This window comes from Colias philodice, chromosome 29 (assembly GCF_061535455.1).
Source record: "Colias philodice isolate Cphi_HAF_F1 chromosome 29, ilColPhil1 Martin Lab GWU primary, whole genome shotgun sequence".
NCBI classification, from domain to species: Eukaryota; Metazoa; Arthropoda; class Insecta; order Lepidoptera; family Pieridae; genus Colias; species Colias philodice.
In genome coordinates this window covers 3815514-3828171 of record NC_143114.1, presented here as the reverse complement: position 1 = coordinate 3828171, position 12658 = coordinate 3815514, and positions in this window count along the sequence as shown.

Below are 12658 nucleotides of genomic sequence, written 5' to 3'. Positions count from 1 at the left end.
AATACTCAGCATTATACTTAAATGCAAGTAGGTATGTTATTGTCAGGTATTACAGAATGTGATTATTTAGTTTACTCTGAAATAGGAAAGGATTTTTCTGTAAGAAGAGTTTCATTTGATGAAAATAATATTTTGGGTGTGTCTTGCTAATGTTTATTTTGAGAAATTTCTACCTAGAATACTTAACTAGTATCAATCAAATAATGACTGAATTTGAATAAAAATAAATACAAATTGTGTACTAAATTATTTATTCACTGTAAAAATGTATTGCCACTTTTACAATACCCTTCCTATTCATAAGCTTCCCTTGTTTCGCTTTTAGGTATAATTTTCAATAACTACATAAATTTATCAATGTGAATACTTGGTGGACTCAAATTTGTAAGACCACTATAGTATATAGTTTTTTTAATAACACAATATATTCTTTTAAGTATATTAAATTCACGTGCTAGTGTCAATGGCTGTAAAAAAATGGTTTGATTTATTTATTTGAAAATTTGTGTTTTTCGTTCAGTATGTTTTATAGAAAAGCAACTTTTACTGGCAGTTTTTAAGAATTATAATACAATTGAAGTTACTTAGTTATTTTCATTTCGTTCTGTTTTAGGGTCGCCGCATGATAGCCAGCGTTTATCATTTCTTGCGAAATGAGTATGACTTTACAAAATTTGTCATGGAAGCTCATTGTGATTTGCACATACGAGATATTACACGAAGTACGGCTCAGGCTACAGGTGTATCTACAAAAACTGTGCAAATAATACTAAAAGAAGAGAAATCATTGTCATCCATTGCATCAAAATTTACTTCTCTTATGAAAAAAAGAAGGAAGCGGGATAATAAGATAGAAGTAGATAATTTCACAGCTGATGTTGTCCGGAGTACTATACAAAATTACCATATCGTACATAAAGAAATTCCAACGTTGGCCAAGTTGAGGCAAGTTTTAAAAGAAAAAATTGCTATGATGTTAAATGGCTAAATTAAAAACTATTGCCCAATTTACCCCCACGCTCTGTGATTGTCTTAGACAATGCTTCATATCACAACACACGGGCTGAAAAACTACCAACGTCGGCTACTAAAAAAGCTGATATGCAGCAATGGCTCAAAGATAAGGGTATAGCATTTGAGGAATCTCACCTTAAATTGGAATTATACGACATTATTAAAAAATATAAGGATCAACACGTGATCTATAAAATCGAAGATTTTATTAAAAGCAAGGGTTTCGATGTGATACGCCTCCCTCCGTATCATCCAGAATTAAATGCCATCGAAAACATTTGGGACATTTTAAAAAATTTATTGCATCAAATGCAAATGCATGGTTATAAAAAACCTCTTAATATGAAAAATTTTGGGAATATCGATGTGTTTTTAAATGAAATCTTCGATTATTTAAGTAGTTTAAACTAGAAAATGGCCAAAACGTTGTTCAAAGTAATAGGAAGGTGTGTATAATCGGACTAAGGTGCTGCATTCGTAGTTTGCAATTTTTATATAAAAATTTATCTCCAGCTCAGAATTGATATTCTTACCCACGTATAAATTGAGTCAGGATCACTTAGAATCGTTTTTTAGTGCAATTCGATCTAAAGGCGTTTTAATAATAATCCCTTGGCGGTACAGTTTCGAGCCGCGTATAAAAGATTAGTCGTTCATGGAGAACTCAAACACATTGATACAGGAAATTGTGCATCTCTCGAAAATATAAACATTTTAACATACACTAACTCGCTTTATGAAAAGTCAATAAATGCTACTTTACCCCTTTTGGAACATTCCACTAGTTTAGAAAGCGAAAGTCCAACTGAAAACGAGTAGTTTAACATTGATACTGATCATGACTACCTTGCCGATCCTTCACGACTTACAGAATTTTCTAAGCAGATAATTATACAGGTGTCCCACTGATGGTATACTAAGCTCAAAAGAGGTTATAGTTTTGCATACGCTGAGTTCGTAAAAAATACTTATAAAATTCCAGACGCATTTTTTTTTCAAATAGATGAATTCTTAAAACTCTGTATACTCTTAAAACTCTATGTCATAACATGCAACGCGCATAACTTTACCACCAGCACATGAGCAGGTCGATGAGCTATCGTTTAAGATTATGTTTTCATAGGAAAAATACTCACATTAGCGAAGCGGTATAATATGCCGGCTGCGCGAAGCTAGACAAGAAAACATGGATTGTCAGGAAAAATTTAGCAAAAAATTTTTGACGTAATTTTGTTGTTTAAGTATTTTTTACGTGATCAGTGTATGCTAAACTACAAGTCTCTTCGCGCTTAGTATACCAATACTGGGACACCCTGTATATATTTCTGGTTTTATTATAACAAAAGTAGCAAATATGGTGAAATGTGAAAATTGTTTGATGTCAATGCTTAACACTGCCTCTAAAAACAATTACAAATTAATTGTAAAAAAGGATAAAGGCGATCTGCATTATCCTTCCGCTGATGTAATCGTCGTTTGTGAAATTGCTGAAAAAGTTTTTAGGAACAATCTAACACAATTTGGCAGTAATCTACTTACACAAAATAATCTTTTACTTTTGTTAATGAATCAATGTATAGGGAATGAGTTATTTAAAGAACATGGTATTTCTTACGATCATTCTCCTCTAGATGATCATAAAGTTCTTTTAATCAAAGCAATTACCATAAAATACCTTCGAATTCGACTTTACAAGTACACAAAACAGCTATCAGAACCCAATAAAATATTGCTGGAAAGGTAGTAGATATCAGAAACGGTGTATATCAAATTTCAATTCAACGGGTTCTGGGATAATTAAAAATTGGTTTGCTAGACAGGACCTGCAGATATCGTCTAAAGATTACTGCGAAAATATATCGGTATTGCCTATATCGTTGAGGGAAGCTGTAAATTTCCAATCATTATTTGGAGGTCAAGGATATAAAAAATGCTATTGCAAGCCAGAAAAAAATCAATGTCGTACAAAAAGATGCGCATGTTTTAAAAATAAAACACTTTGTACGTCAAAGTGTGACCACAGTTTGTCATGCGCAAACAAATCATTATAAGACTGACTTTTTAAATGTTAATTAATTTATTGTACAATTTAATTTTTAAGTGAATTTTTACTTTTTGTAACTTTATACCAAAGCACTTACTTATTTTTAAATATTTGTTTTTTATATGACTAAGTAATAAAAAGTTAAATTTTGTTACGAAAATATGTTTTTGTTGGTTGAATTATTTTTCAATTATGTTACACAACTTTTTATATTGTATTACGAAAATTTAATTATTATATTTGTGTCAGACTTAAATATAAACAAATTCTTAAAATAATATGGATTTATTTAATATTTTATGGACACATCAACAAATCATCACAAATCGTGAAACATTGACGATTTAACGATCTGGCCAAAACTAAATTGGCCATTTCACGATCAAATTTCAAATTTATTTATTTGTTTCACAATTTTTTACAACTCATATAAATTGTAGTAAATCCCTGGTTAACTCACTAGGAAAAACCTGTGCGGGGTCAACCAGTGAAATGGCCACTCATATCATGAAATGATCAAATCTACGATATGACCACGACACATACACATATATTAATCCTTATCCCATTAAATGATGTTTTATTATAGACTGTTTCAATACCAGCAAAATACTTTATAATGAAAAAAAAATGGATATTCCATTCAAAAGATATAACGAATTTTTAAAAGTGCCAATCTATACTAAATAGTAGGTATACTGTTCAATACAATGAGCAGGCCGTAGTGCAGGACGGGGTAAAGGTGATTTTCATGTGATTAAAAATTAAACCTATAGTCCGACCTATAGTAGACTTTTCACTGTCACGATATCGCTACCTATGCGGGTGATACCGCAGGGCATTGCTAGTTGATTATAAAGACAGATGAAAAATCTCATAACTGGTTTTATTTTACCCTAAAATATATTTTATTTGGTAGATTGGGTTTATTCAATACACGTAACGAAAATTTGTTGTGTTACGAAAACCCGCATGAACCCAGACCAAATAATTATCAGCACCGATTCAGCGTGAATGTTTGGGGGGGAATAATAAATTCCACGTTACTGGGCCCCATTTTATTAAATAGACTTAATGGTGAAACATATCTACAGTTTCTCACTGAAACGCTGCCAGTGTTGGAATACGAAAGTATACCTCTCGCCTACTTACGAGATATGTATTTTCAACATGACAGCGCACTATTATCGTGAGGTACTACAACATTTAAACACGGTGTATACCGATCGATGGATTGGACTCGGGGGACCTTGTGCATGGCCCCCAAGGTCACCGGACATAACACCAATGGACTTTTATTTATGGGGACATATTAAAACAATTGTGTACACTGGTCGCGAAATAAGAACTAAACTAAAAATAAGAACTTTAATGTCTACGAGGAGCTTTTACAGTTATGTAGTTTGAAGGGATTCAAACTACATAACTGTAAAAGCTCCTCGTATGTTATATTTGAAAGTCGCATGGAAAGAAGTAATGGACATCGTGGTATCGACTGTAAACTACATCAGAAAAAATGGGTTGAGACATCGTCAGTGCCAGCAGTTTCTATCAGATATGGAAGCAGATCATAGAGATGTTGTTTTTTATTCTGAAGTGAGATGGTTAAGTAGAGGTGCAGTTTTAAAAAGATTTTTTGATCTCAGAAAAGAAATCAACACTTTCATGAATGAAAAAGGCAAATCTGTTTCAGAGCTAGCAGATACTCAATGGTTAATAGACCTTAGATTTTGACAGATGAAACTCATGAATTAAATATAAGGCTTCAAGGTAAGAACAAATCAATATGTGACATGCACACAGACGTTAAGGCATTCCAAATGAAAAACAAACTATTTATAAAACATATTGATGAAAAAAAGTTAGATCATTTTCCGAATTGTATAAAAGCTGTCGAGGAAGCTGGAATAACTTTTCATTGGGAAAATAATAAAATGAGAGATATTTTGATACAAATGCAAACCCAACTCAGTGATAGATTTGATGATTTTGAGAAAGTTTCGAGCAAACTGAAGATTTTTGCAAACGCTTTTTCGTGTAAAATTGAGAATGTACCGAGTCATTTAGGCCCAGCACACATGGTGAAACGCAACTGCAACGAATCAAAGTTCAAATTGTTTGTCCTCTGCAATTTGATGGGCTACGCATACAAATTTCAAATTTATGCTGGAAAAGAGGCTGATGATAGATTGCCAAATGAACCCTATGTTGGTGTGGTTGGGCAAACAGTTCTGAATCTTCTCAGAATAGTTCCGAGGCAACAAAACCACATTGTCTATTTTGACAATTTTTATACGTCCTTGCCTTTGATGTGCGTATTAGCTAAAGAGGGAATTCACTCCTTGGGAACTATACAAAGAAACCGCTTGGGTAAGTCATGTAAGCTTCCGTCAAAACAGGATGTTTTGAAAAAAACAGTAGCCCGAGGTTCATATGATGAATATGTCACAAATTTCGAAGGCGTAGATATAACCACCGTCAGCTGGAAAGATAATAAACAAGTTATATTAGCGTCAACATATGAAGGAGCCGAGCCTGTAGAGAATATTGATAGATTCGATAAAAAAGAGAAACGGCGTATTTCCATTCCATGTCCCAAATTGATCAAAGAATATAATGCTCACTCATTCATGAGCGATTAGCGAACGAGTCGGCTGAGCAAAGGGCTCATAGATTGGAAGTTAGATGAAACCGTATAGCAACCGAGTCTTCAGTCTGCTCAGCAACGTGAGAATCGGCTAGCGAGCACGTCAGACATCACGGAGACTGCGATCAATGACGGAATGTAATTTTTTAGCTACTATCAATCAATATGCTGAAATATCATGTGCAGTCTGTAAGAAGTTTATTTATCCGAAACAACAGATGTCATTAGTAATTTCCTTTCGGAATAGCTATTTAGTCCATTGAATGAGTCCCTCCAAGGGGGGTCTAGAGTGCGTGAGTTAGTAACGTAAGATGTTTCTTCGGAAACATGTCAAGAGTACCTAGGTAATAAACATACTAAAACCCCGGGACACTAGGAGGAGCCCCGGAATGGGGGGAGGGGGAGAATGGGTCCATTTTTTCATTTTTCGCTTAAATCTAAAAAACGGTACATGTTAGAGAAAAACTTTCAAGGAAAAGTTGAAAGGCCATAAAATTATCTACAAGTTGTACCTAAATCATTTTTTCCTATATCCTACCGTTTCTGAGTTATACGCAGTAAAAAATGATTTTGGCTCAAACAATTTCCCCATACTACACATCAATCGATCAAAAAATATTTCTTTCTTCCAAAAAACTCAAATGTGCAACTTGTGACCGGTACTGATAGATTGCTCTTAATTAGGTCTATTATTGGTAAAATAAATACATTCCTCCATGGAAGCCTTTAGGAGGAATAGATTGTCAAAATATTATATTAGGGCAGTTTGAGTTACTGAACTTGATCTTTTTATTTTTTTCTTACAAAAAACTCAAAAGTGCAACTTGTGACCGGTACAGATAGATTGCTCATAATTAGGTCTATCATTGATAAAAATACCAGATTCCACCACGGAGGCGTTTATGGGGAATTGAATTTTATCAGGGTAGTTACGATACTTGAACTTTTTATTTTTTTTCTTCCAAAAAACTCAAAAGTGCAACTTGTGACCGGTACAGATAGATTGCTCATAATTAGGTCTATCATTGATAAAAATACCAGATTCCACCATGGAGGCGTTTACGGGGAATTGAATTTTATTAGGGTAGTTAGTTAAAAAGTTCAAGTATCGTAACTACCCTAATAAAATTCAATACCTCCTAAACGCCTCCATGGTGGAATCTGGTATTTTTATCAATGATAGACCTAATTATGAGCAATCTATCTGTACCGGTCACAAGTTGCACTTTTGAGTTTTTTGGAAGAAAAAAAATAGAAAGTTCAAGTATCGTAACTACCCTAATAAAATTCAATTCCCCGTAAACGCCTCCGTGGTGGAATCTAGTATTTTTATCAATGATAGACCTAATTATGAGCAATCTATCTGTACCGGTCACAAGTTGCACTTTTGACTTTTTTGGAAGAAAAAAATAAAAAGATCAAGTTCAGTAACTCAAACTACCCTAATATAATATTTTGACAATCGATTCCTCCTAAAGGCTTCCATGGAGGAATGTGTTTATTTTACCAATTATAGACCTAATTAAGAGCAATCTATCAGTACTGGTCACAAGTTGCACTTTTGAGTTTTTTGGAAGAAAAAAATAAAAAGATCAAGTTCAGTAACTCAAACTACCCTAATATAATATTTTGACAATCGATTCCTCCTAAAGGCTTCCATGGAGGAATGTGTTTATTTTACCAATTATAGACCTAATTAAGAGCAATCTATCAGTACTGGTCACAAGTTGAACTTTTGAGGTTTTTGGAAGAAAAAAAATAAAAAGTTCAAGTATCGTAACTACCCTAATAAAATTCAATTCCCCGTAAACGCCTCCGTGGTGGAATCTGGTATTTTTATCAATGATAGACCTAATTATGAGCAATCTATCTGTACCGGTCACAAGTTGCACTTTTGACTTTTTTGGAAGAAAAAAATAAAAAGATCAAGTTCAGTAACTCAAACTACCCTAATATAATATTTTGACAATCGATTCCTCCTAAAGGCTTCCATGGAGGAATGTGTTTATTTTACCAATTATAGACCTAATTAAGAGCAATCTATCAGTACCGGTCACAAGTTGCACATTTAAGTTTTTTGGAAGAAAGAAATATTTTTTGATCGATTGATGTGTAGTATGGGGAAATTGTTTGAGCCAAAATCATTTTTTACTGCGTATAACTCAGAAACGGTAGGATATAGGAAAAAATGATTTAGGTACAACTTGTAGATAATTTTATGGCCTTTCAACTTTTCACTGAAAGTTTTTCTCTAACATGTACCGTTTTTGAGATTTAAGCGAAAAATGAAAAAATGGACCCATTCCCCCCCTCCCCCCACTCCGGGGCTCCTCCTAGTGTCCCGGGGTTTTAGTATGTTTATTACCTAGGGACTCTTGACATGTTTCCGAAGAAACATCTTACGTTACTAACTCACGCACTCTAGAACTTTTTATTCAATGGACTAATTAGCCTTGGATAAAATGATCACATGCTCACGTTGCTCGACTAGCATAAAAAAAAGAAAAGTTCCTTCCCAGGCCTATTGGAACAACATGACAGTTATGTCTTTACCTCCTGAACTGGCCGATTTGACGGAGGTAGAACAAAGACTTTTGTCAAGAGTGGTTCCTTTTATAAAAATTTTTAACTTGCAAAATCGATTAAGTCAGAGCTGGTGTCGTGGACAAGTGATTCTGTTTGCGCAAGACGACGTTGAAGTGGCTGAGCAGTTACCGTTACCTTTAAGTGAAGCAGGTATTGTGTTCGTTGTTGAAACAAGTGAAAATTTACCAAATCACAGGCAGTTTCAAGTCGATTTACCAAAAATTAAATCTGCACTTAATTGGTTACTAAAATACAACCATCGTGACGTAAGGCAGAATTTTACAAATATAATAAATAGTGACTTTTCACAAATAATAGAGGTATCGGAAAATAATCAGACACAAAATGAAGCTGATAATGTACACAGTTTAATTCAAAAGCAGACAACAAGATATTTGAAAACTAATAAAATAATTTAACCAAGAAATGAAAGTTTTAAAAAAACATATATTCAACATGAAAGTTCAGTTTCATAATTTTAGGCAAGCCATCGACAATTTATTTTGTATGTTCTAGTATGTAAGTCTGTTTTAGAAATGCGATATCTGAATGAAATATCTCCTGAAGATCTGCATTTTTGGACTGGTTTAAACCATCAACAATTTAACCAGCTCCTTAATCAAACTCCATCACTACGACGAGCGTCAATGTCACCAAATCTAGATTAAGCAGTCTATTTGTGCAAAATCCGAACGAGCGAACCCAGCACAAGAATTGGTACCACTTTTGGTATATCTGAATCGAGCGTGAATAGAAAAGTTCACGAAGTAAGATAATATTTGCTAGCAGACTTTGTACCTATTCACATAGGCCTTGATCATATTACGAGGGACGAAATCATACACCGAAACAAAATCCTTCCAAACTACATATTTGGAAATGAAGAGTCTCCGCAAGCAATTTTGATATTCGACGGCACATAAATTATTAAACCATTTCTTTCTGATTGTCTGTGCTGATGGCCATATAGTCGATATTACTGGACCGTACGATGCCACAATCAGTGATGCTGACATTTTAAAACAAATAATAACAAACCACGGCGAGCCCTTCGAAGATGGCGCTTTTCACTATTTATTGCAAGAAAACGACGTTTTTCTACTTGACCGAGGTTTCCGAGACGCAATAACCATTGCAGAAGAGTGTGGTTATAAAACATTTTTGCCTCCTTCTCGACGTCGTGGCCAAGCACAGTTGACTACCGAAGAAGCAAATAAATCAAGACTGGTTACGATTTGTGGCAGATGGGTGATTGAAACAATTAATGGAAAATTCAAAAGAGATTTTAAAATATTCAGACATAGGTCTTTTAACAGAGCGTCCCGCAACACATTTCAAGATTTTAAAATCGCTGGAGCGCTGATCAACTGTTTTCAACAACCGTACGGAGATTCAACAACCATTCATGTACTAGCTAGTACACTATTCTTAGACTGCCTATCATTTCGATTTGAATGTCATAAAAATGATCTGGAGTTCGATGAAACGTTCTGTTGCAGAACATAACATTGAAACGTCAGATGCTGAAATGCCGCGGTAAATCGCAGAAGCATTTAATAAAATAACAACTGCAGAATGGAAAAAACACTGTGCCCATGTAAAGAACATTGAAAATGAGTATCTGAAGAAAGATGCTTATTTAGATGAACCTTTTATCTTCTTTAGGAAGTGACAGTGAAAGTGACAGCAGTGATTCAGATGATGAAGTGGCCGAGGATGCTAGTACAACTACAGGAATGCCTGGAACCCAGCCTCTAAATTACACAGATGATTGTCTAACGGATCATAATTATAGCTATAGGTAAACCAGAATCAGTTAGAAATGAAGGTGCAGATATTCCAGAGGATGTTAAAACTGCATACGAGGATCACAAAGCTAAAGCAAATAAAGCAATACAAAAATATCAAGAAGATGCCTCCCTAGAAAATACTTCATCTGTGAGATACTACTCTATATTTTATGGCACTGTATTTATGATTGTGACACAATGCACAGATTAGATACTAGCCCATACTACCTTCATCAAAACATCACTCACTTTACACAGCTTCTGTTCAGACATTTATTCCCACAACACAGGGGATCCTAGTGTGGGGACTACTGTATCTCTATTAAGTGCCCGTTATTATAATATGCAATTTTTACTGTATTCAAAACTGATTGTACACTGTGTTATGAATCAAATCAAATAAACGATTTATTCATGCGCGTAGGTCCACAATTACTTTAAGCTACATTACGCTTTAAATGTTGTCGTGTTGTAGTTTTTCAAGAAGAATTAAACATCAAATTAGGGGTAATCTACATAAGTAACGCTTGCTTATCTTCCTTTTTTTATTACGCCAGGCTAGTCATGATAGTGAAGCGAATGGGAAGAGGAAGCAAACTTATTAAATCTTATCTTTGCATATTTGTAGATGTAGTATATTATAATATATTTTTTTTTCGAGGGTAGGCGTAAAATCGTTAAAACGACTTTCAAGTGTGCTCTAACTTAAAAAGTATTTTAAAAATATATTTACTGGGTAAAACTAGTACCTATAAAATATGTTCTAAAGCCCTAATTTACCTACCGTGTCTTACATCCATTGTGTATCTCCAAGTTTAAATACGATAAACGCAACAGCTGTTTTTGAAAACTGCTCCGCACTTAACAATGGAATCAATTCAGCAGTCAATGATGGATAATATGTCCGAAATGTTTAAAAAAATATGGCTTATTTTCACTAGCAACTACAAAACGTTTCTGTTTTAGTTGATTAAAGATTTATCTCATTTTTGATCTCTTGTAACTATGTGCCATTAAGATTTGTTATTTTGTACTCAAAACTCTAATAAGTATTATATTTTTCTAAAAATATCTTTAATTTATATCCTGTAGTTTCTAATATAAAGCAATCTCGGATATAATTACATTAAATTTCACTAAAAACATATTTTATATTTGTTCGTCAAAAAGTCGAATGGTTAGCATCTCATGGTATTCTAGTAACGTTAGCTATCTAGGGTTAATTACTGCCGAGAAACTAATCTTGTTTATAAATTCATCAAGCAAAAGCATCAAGAAGGTTTTACGAAAATCGGTGGACCAAGTAACGGGTACAAATAGATGAGATTCCAAATTTGGTAAAAGAAAATATAATAGAGGCCGAAATAAAATTTAATAAATAAGCAGATGAGACACACAATATATCGAGTCACTGGAAAGAATAAAACAAAAAGTATTCCGAAAAGAACAAAACAAAAACGATTTCACAGATTGGTTAACAATTATTAAATACGAGCTGATTTTGAAAACTATCAGTGCATAATTTACTGATGAGTCAATTCAACCATTTTGGTTACGACGGGCGGAGAAAAGACCTCACACAATTGAAACAGCGCCGCCTAGCGGCCCGCAGCAGTAACTTTATTGGTGAGTGTGAGTTTTGCATGTGCATAGTCGGCGCAAACGGACGTCTGACGGGTCTCAGACACAAGTTGATAAAGTTATAGAATTTATAAAAAACAATAGAGAACACGAAGATGATACAGAGCTACTTTTTAAAACTTATGCAAAAAATTAAAAAAAAATGTCTGATCGCTATCAAGCGCTCGAAAAGTTTGAGATAGCCAAAATAATGTTGAAAACTGGTGATGGAAGAAATTCGGAAAATATGGTGATGATAGTAGAGCAACCTCTAAGTTGTGCTGGCTCATGTGTAAACAACTCAAACTATATTATTCTCTCTAATTGTCTTTAATTTTTTTTTTGTGCAATTCTATTACATTGCAACTTGCATATGGGAACACAATATTTCCTGAAATAAAACAATTTTATTTTATTTTTTATTTATTATATCTTCACCATGTCCAGCTTCGGAAAGCATCGATTCTTCGTTGGTGGCGGAACCTTTGGGCGCGTCTGTCTGGGATGCGCTTCATGAAAGTGCAAAAAGAATGCCGATAGAGATAGACCAAGCTGATTTCGATATAGAGGGAATTCTTTATGTAATAAAAATAATATGACTTATTCATATTATGTATATTTAATATTTACATCAATTATTATTGTATATTGAAGGATAATGTTTGAAATTAACAAGCCTCCGTTTATCCTGTCCCGGTCTTAAGGCTCTGATGGATTTCTTGGACAACGTGAAAGATTTTCTGCCAGAAATATCCGCAATTTTTCTATCTTCATGTGCATATACTCTTAATATGATATCTGAAAGTGTTGATTTATTTTTAAAATTTTTCTTATTGTAAAAGATTGGTTGCCTGGTAGTGATCGCTACCTAGCGATTAGGCTGCCTTTTGCTTATTTTATGTATTGTATGCTTTTATATTTGTGTAGCAATAAAATTAGTTCTTAGTTTTCGTTGTA